Genomic DNA, 8,040 nt, shown 5'->3' with positions numbered 1-8,040 from the left:
GGACCAAGACGACTTCAGCGATGACGCAATAGCCAGGCGAATTTATTCACGTACATCTAAACTCCACCCGGAAGGCCAGGGCCATCCTGGGAGCCGCTAAGTGCACAACGGAACTGGAAAATCAGGAAGAAAGCAAGGCCAAGAGGGTTCAAAACACAACAGCAGCCACAACTGGAGAGGAGCGCGGAGTGGCGTGGGAGTGGGGCGGGCCTCCGAGCTGCCAAGCCGGGAGTCCTGTTCCTGCGCGATCGCGCATCGCCGCCCCACGCCTGGCGATCGTTTTCCTGGGAAACTGAAAAACTAAGGGAGACCACATCGTGTTGAACCACTGAAGCACCCTCTGAGCAGTCACAAAAAAATGACCCCTGTGGGCTTGGGGCTGGACGATGTACCTGTGCTCCCCCTGGAGGCGACATTCTCCGAGGCCCCCTTTTGGTCCCAAGTGTCCAAAGTAGTGGGTTGCGATCCCTGAGAAGTGTTAGAACACCAGAGCTCTAAGATTTGGCCTGTGATCCAGGCAGCAACCCCGATCCCCGCTGTCTGGCAAAGACTGGAAACATCACGGTCTGGCTAGGGCCAAGAACCCTGCATTGAACCTCGGGCATTGAGGCGAGGGCGCCCTCCACACAGACACCGCACCCCATCTCTAACTTGCTGACCGGAGGGAAATCGTTTCCTCTCATCGATTCACGCCAGCAGAAAATGCTGTGTGGAAAGACAGCAGGTGTAGAGGTCAGTAGGACCCTCCCTTAGGTTCTAGGTGAGGAAAAGGTTTCCAGCTACTGGTGGTGTTCACAGACTTGAGGCACATTGGAGAAAATGCCCATGTTAGGTCTTCATTTACTCATCCCCATCCTAGGCCTCAATTCTCAAACCTGAATCTCATTTCCATTTCCCGGGGGAAGACTTTGAAGATGATTGGAAGTTCCTTGTGGCTTCACATTAAGCATCTCTCCAGACCCCACCCACTTTGTTTAAGTGTAGGGGTTGGTTTTGGCTGCTTTATGATGTTCAATAACTCAGGAAAATACTACATATGTACTGAACGATGGGCTAAGAAAAACAGTACAGTTCGCCTTAAGGCTTGCCATTTTTGTGTGTGGCGGTGCTGGGGTTTGATCTTGGGGCATAGGTGCTTGTCCCTTAGCTTTTTCACTCAAGGCTGGCATTCTGCCACTTGAGCCACCGCTCTACTTCTGGCCTTTTGCTGGTTAATTGGAGACGAGTCTCTTACATTTGTCTCCTTCAAACATCCATCTTTTAGATCTCAGCCTCCTGAGTAGCTAGGAGTGCAGGGATGAGCCACCAGTATGCAGCTTTGCTGCTTTCTTTTAGAGAGGAGAGGGGAGCTTTTCCTTCTTTATCAGCAGGCCCATTTGAGTCAGCAGAGTTTGCTGGGGCTAGTATTCTGAAAGAAGGGTCTATGGGAGAGATTTAGGAGCTGTGGGAGGGCACTTAGCCAAGAAAGTGTCTCTGACACAAGTGAGTGGTGTTATCTTGAGCCTGTCCCACAGTACCTCTGAGCTTCAATTTCCTATTGTATAAATGTGAGTTTGTCTCCTTGGGACTTCAGACTCTGGACACTTGGAAAAGCTCTGGAAATGTCAAACCACTCCAAGTGGGGAACTGATGTGGGATGAATCATGCAATGGTGACTTCATTGGCGACAGTGACCTCATTCCTTTGGCCCACAGTAATGCCAAACAGACTGCCAAGAATACTTAGAACTCTGGAGCTGATCCTCTGGTGTGGATGTGGGGTAAAAGGGGGGGGGTAATCTGCAATGCCCCTCTCTCATGGGCCCCTGCCAGCTTTAGCAGGAATAATCAAACAGACCCCTATAGGAACCCGACTTTCCCAAAATCAAAGAAAACAATACTGCAAGTGGCAAAAAAAGTTCTCAAATGTCAATGATTTTGAGAGACAGGAAACAACTTTGTTTCTAAGTATCTCATAGACTTCTGCCTGCTTTTTCCCCCTTTTGTTTGAATTGAAACAGACTCAGGTCTGTGTAAGAACAGTGAACTTTTCTATGGAGTGTTCTCCTTTTCTTTTTCCACGACTCCCTCCTTCCTCCTTGTTATTGATTCATTCAGTATTTCATTTAACAAGCATGCATTGAGTTCTGTTAGAAGCCAGGCTTTATTCCTGGGCAGTGAAGGAAGAGCTGGCAAGCCATAGCCACTGGAGGGGGAGCGGAAAGGAACTGATGAGCAAACAGATAATTACTATATAATGTGATCAGTTCGGTGGTAGAGAATAAAGAACAGGCTTCTGGAAGTGCAGAGGAGGTGGCAGTGCATAGCCGTGGGTGTGCCGAGGAAGGATTTGCAGAAGTGGTGTCGCTGGCTTATGAGGCTGATAGGATGAGGGGAGAAGGCCTGGGAAGGGCAAGAATACAGAACTTCCTGCTACATCTGAGGTGGCAGAGGGCAGGGTTAGTGGTATACTGGCACTGGTTTGTATTAAACCTGGGTATCGTATAATGCAGTCAGTCCAAGACCTTTTCAAAGTCATGTGAAACCTTCAGAGAACAGGAACCTGCCCAGGTTTGGCAGCCTGTGTTTCATATAAAGGTGAAAGGCCAGGGCTAAGGGAAGAGATCTGAAGGAGAGATCTGGCCCACACACTACCCACAAGTGTGGCAACTCTGATTTCATTACAAAAAGAGGTACAATTTCTTATCACAGATGTGACTTCTGCTTGTTCAGAAGCACAGAGTTTGAGGAGCTATGTACTGTACGCAAAGTTCTCTGGGTGCTTGATGCTCATGGATATAAGACATACTACTTCATCTCCAAAATGGCAGAGCAAGGTAAGAATTTGTAGAGAATAGCTATTGATTTGTCTATCCAAAACAATACCATCTACTTCTTCCAGTTTCATCTTTGCCATGTATGGTTTAACTAGAAGCTACCATCTTTCACTCTGCCCTTTTGACTCACCTAGGCGGTACCTGATCCAAAAAGAGACAAGCCACACTTATTTCTCCAAATTCTGAATGTGGGATTCACACCACAAGTTTCTCCTTTTTTTATTTACTACTTAAACTGGATCATGTGGGCTTAAAAGCTACTGGGCATTTCTAAATCACCAACCTAACAAAACAAAGCTCAATTACAGAGAGGAATTATGATGGATAGATGACCCACCTACCCCCAGTGAGGGGAGAAGAGAGTGGAAACAGGTCACTTGTGAGGGTTTTTTTTTTAAATCTATCCTCTAAATCTGACTATACTGGTGTTCTTTAGTTAGTTGGTCATTTGAATTAATCTTTACCTTTTGTCTCGAGAGTTTAATTTTCTGTCACTGGTAACCAAAGAAATCCTCACCATTATAGTTAAGTGATATGCAAACTTGCCCCAGCTGGGCACTGGTGGCTCATATCTGTAATCCAAGCTACTCAGGAGGCTGAAATCTGAGGATCATGGTTCAAAGCCAGCCCGGGTAGGAAAGTCCGTGAGACTCTTATCTTCAAAAAAAAAACACCATAAAAACCGGAAGTGGTACTGTGGCTCTAGTGGTAGAACACTCACCTTGAACTGAAGAGCTCAGGGACAGTGCCCAAGCCCAGAGTTCAAGACCCACAACCAATCAAAAGAAAAAAAAGAAAGAAAGAAAGAAAGAAAGAGAGAAAGAAAGAGAAAAGAAACTTGCCCCAAATCACACAGTTTGGGGGCAGGGCTAGGTTTCAAAATGGTCTGTCTTCAAAGCTTAGGCTGCTTACTGTGTTCCATGCTAGCAGATATCAAAAACTTTTGAGTGGGAGAATGACACATTCAGTCTGTCATTTGAGAAGATCATTCTAGGTCTACAGAGTGGGGTTGAAGAAATTCAGGTAGAGTCAGGAGAAAGATCCTGCAAGCCTGAAATAATCACATGTGTGAATACGAAGAGGATAGTGGATATACAATCCACAGGATTTGGTATGGGGAAGACTTGCACCACCCTTCATTCACCACATGTCCCAAGAGATTTCCCCTTGGCCCACTCATTGAACAAAAAGCTTGAACTTCCTCAGATTAGGTCAACTTGCTTGATTCCTAAACCAAGTTGGTAAGCAGCACAATGTCCAGTGGTTGCTGTTTCAGGTCTGGGCTACTGTCCATCCCTAAAACTATCCTTATGATTAGAGATTGGGAGGGTCTCCTGATTGCTTCTATCAGTCCTCTTCACTCAGGCCTTGGGTTTCACTTCCTAGATTCTGTGGTTCCAACACGGCAGATGGTGGGCATAGAGGGGAATTTACACTGGGGAAGGCAACCAGCAATATCCCTTATATCTGGGTTGTCACTTGCCTAAGTTTCTAGGCCTCCTCAGACTATAGGGAACCAAAGAATTTGAGGAAAGAAGCAAATGGCAAGGAGAGAGGAAGGTGAGAAGTCCATAGCAAATCCATAATTTGTTCCCAATTCCCTTTAGTTGGTTTGTCAATACAAGAGGCCAGCTTACCCAAACCACCCATTCTTGGTCTGTCTCTTCGCCCTTACTGAACCTCCTTCTTGGGAATTATCAATAAAACAGCAAAATGATTACCATCCTTTTACCTCAGTGTTGCCCTGCTCTTCCTTGGTGTTTGTTTCCTCCACATCAAGCCATTTGCCACACTTATTCCTCTTTTCTTTTCTACTTACACTTCCCATTTGCCTCTTTTCCTCTCAGGACTCAGACTCAATGTACATTGCACATTGTTTCAAGCTAAGGTATCCATACCTTAAACACTGCAGGGATTTCTTTCTTCCAGGTTAGTGATTTATTATCATCAGAATTATTTTTATTAAATCTAGTGAGAATATCCAGTTATATCTAGACACCCCCACATACTTTTTTTCCTAGTTCATTTTCTTGTTTATTATCTATTAGAGACTCAGAGACCCAACTTAGACCCAACTTCTGAGAATTGTGGGGCAAATGACCCTAAAAATGTATTACCATCTTCATGTCTTTCTTCTGTTGCAACCTGAGCTCAGGAGACCAGTTATTATGACTGGTCATGTTGCCACTCATTGCTGAGCTCTAGAATAGGACCCTTCCTTCGGTGTTGCTGGATCTGGGTGTGTCAGCTCCAGTGAAGGCTGAATCACTGATCCATCTTCTAGATATGAAATCAGTAATTTTATTGCATGCTTTACTACTAAGAGTACCAGAAAACTATATCATGACTCACTTAGGGATGACAATTCTTCTATAATGGATGACATTTTGAGTTTGGAGAATCTTGTACTTTGTAAGTCTTGGTGAAAAAAAGAGAGCTCTTATAGAAGCTGAAAATTACAGAGGTTTGTTTTCCTTGTCAGACTGAACTGCTGGTGAAACTGCAATTAAATACATAAGGCACACTCTCTGTGCAGACTCAGCTTCAGTGGTAGGCACACGATTCACTTCCTGACACAGGAAGTGGTACATCAGGGAAAGCAGTGGTGTGGTACAATCAAGTTCCTGATTTAGAACTGACAGGCATAGTCATGGTTATCTAGAACTTGATGACAAGCAGTGGGAGTGGTTTTCTCACTGGACAATTCCTGGGGTTGAGTGTTAGACACCACTCCTATTACAGCAGCTTTAGCTACCTATGATTCCCCTGAAGATTATTATTATTCCTCCTCCTCCTCCTCCTCCTCCCCTCCTCCTCCTCCTCCTCCTCCTCCTTCTTTATCCACAAATGATTTCCCACTTCTCTTCATATAGATTTCAACTTCTGTCCTATTCAGGTAATGGGTACTAGACTTATTTTCCTAACCTTAGCAAGTCCAACATGCACAATGTGTATGCAACTATTGCTTTGAGATATTAGACAGCATGTAGCAGAGGATCATGTTTCCCAAAAGAAGGGAGCAAGCTCTCTGATCACTCTAACTTCCTACAGAAATGCTTTCTGAATGGAAGCATGCTGAGAGGGAACCAAGTAGATAACATTGGTCTTGCTCAGCCAAGGACATCCCTGGGGAGACTTTCCAAGGCAGAGTATTATAAGGGAAAGAATATGGAAGCAAAACAGGTTCCTGATATCCCTTGATCTATTGTTGAACACTCAGTTGCGCATGTATAGGGTGACTCCACAAAGCAGGCAAAGAACTACTAGGGAACTGAAAGCTGATTGGCTTCTAGCACTCATACAGGGCTGGAAGATGTTTGAATTTCAACCCACCAATGTGAAGAGACCTTGTCAAATGTCCAGAGGATTCAGTAGACACTGTATAAGGGTTGTATGTAATGAGGCTTAAATTTATATGTCAGTGGAGGGAACTCTAGATAGTCTCCCAACAAGGTCAAGTAATAAAACTCAATAAGAGCAAGTTGAGCTACTATTGATTATAATTATCAGCCAAATCAAATTAATCAATTTGAAAAGATAGTAAGAAGATACAGACAACCCATAACATAAACTTCAGAATGTTAAAGGTTACTAGACAAAAATAAATAGGAAAATGTAAACCCAATCAGAAGAAAATTCAATATATAGAAAAAAGAAATAGCAGAAGTAATGAAATTACCAGATAAGAACTTAAAAACAAATTTAAAATATGGACACAATGAGGAGGAAGATAGAAGATATTTTTTAAAGAACCAAAGGGAACTTCTAGACCTGAAAACACAAGAGCTGAAGTTCATAATTAACTAGCTGGAATTAACAGAAGTTTGGACATTGTAGAAGGAAATAGCTGACATTGAAGACACAGTAACAGAACCACCCAAACTATAACATACATAGAGAAACTTTCCCTCCTTCCCTCACACACACACACACACACACACACACACACTCACACACACACACACACACACTCTCAATGACTTGTAAGAACAATATTAAATGACTTAATATACACCAATAATTGGAGTCATAGAAAAGGATTGAGGTTAATGGTTTAAAAACAAAATGGCCTAAACACTTAAAGAGCCAAGAAAACACCATCAAACAAGCACTGCACAATAAAATCACTCAAAATTAGTAATGAATAGAAAACAAAATTAAAATACAAAAAGAAAAAAAGACACTATATACCAAAGAACAAAGATAACTGTAGACTTCTCTTCAAATACAACATAAGCTAGAACTTAGTGCAATAGTATCTTTTTAATGATGATTTTAAAAAAAGAAAGAAGTGCTACAATGTATAATTCTATATCCAGCAAGAAACTACCTTCTAAAATGGAATATAAAATGAGTGTTGTTGGTTTTTTAGACAACAAAAATGTTTAAGAGGTTTTTCAGATCAGAAGATCTGACTACAAGAAACATTAATGAAGGTCTTACGGGAGAGAGGACCTGATACAGATGGAAACTCATCTGTACAAAGCAATGAAAAAACAAGAAATGGTAAATACACGAGACATTTTGTTTTCCTATACTTTTTTCTTTGAAAGATAGGTGACTATGTAAAGCACAGATAATAACAATATATTATGTAGCTTATAACATGTAGAAATAAAATGAAAAACAAAATAGCACAAGGATAAAGAAACAAATAGAAATATACGATTATAAAATCTCTGGGTTATATGTTAAGTGGTATAGTGTAATTTACAGGGTATCTTCATTCTTGCTGACTGGGTAATTTACAAATAATAAAAATTTGTTTTTTATATCTGATAAGGGCCTGGCAATCCAGTATAAAGAACTTTTAATATTCAACAATAAAAAGACAAATGACCCAATCTTAAAAATGGGCAAAGGACTTGAATAGACATTTCTCAGAACAAGATTTGCAAATACGCAATAAGTATGTGAAAAGATTCAGCATCACTAATTTTTTAGGTAAAATATAAAGTACAATGAGGAATACTCAATATCTGCTAGATTGGCTAAAAATTAGGGATAAGAAAGAAGAAAAATAACAAGAGTTGGTAAAAAAAAAAAATGAGGAGGGGCTGGGAAGGTGGCTCAGTGGTAGAGCGCTTGCCTTGCATGCTCAAGGCCCTGGGTTCGATTCCTCAGCACTACATAAGCAAGAAGTGGCACTGTGGCTCAAGTGGTAGAGCACTAGCCTTGAGCTGAAGAGCTGAGGGACAGCGCCCAGGCCCAGAATTCAGGCCCCA

This window comes from Dipodomys ordii, unplaced genomic scaffold, assembly GCF_000151885.1.
Source record: "Dipodomys ordii isolate 6190 unplaced genomic scaffold, Dord_2.0 Scaffold37, whole genome shotgun sequence".
In the NCBI taxonomy this organism is placed as follows: Eukaryota; Metazoa; Chordata; class Mammalia; order Rodentia; family Heteromyidae; genus Dipodomys; species Dipodomys ordii.
Note: the sequence above shows the minus strand (reverse complement) of the source record.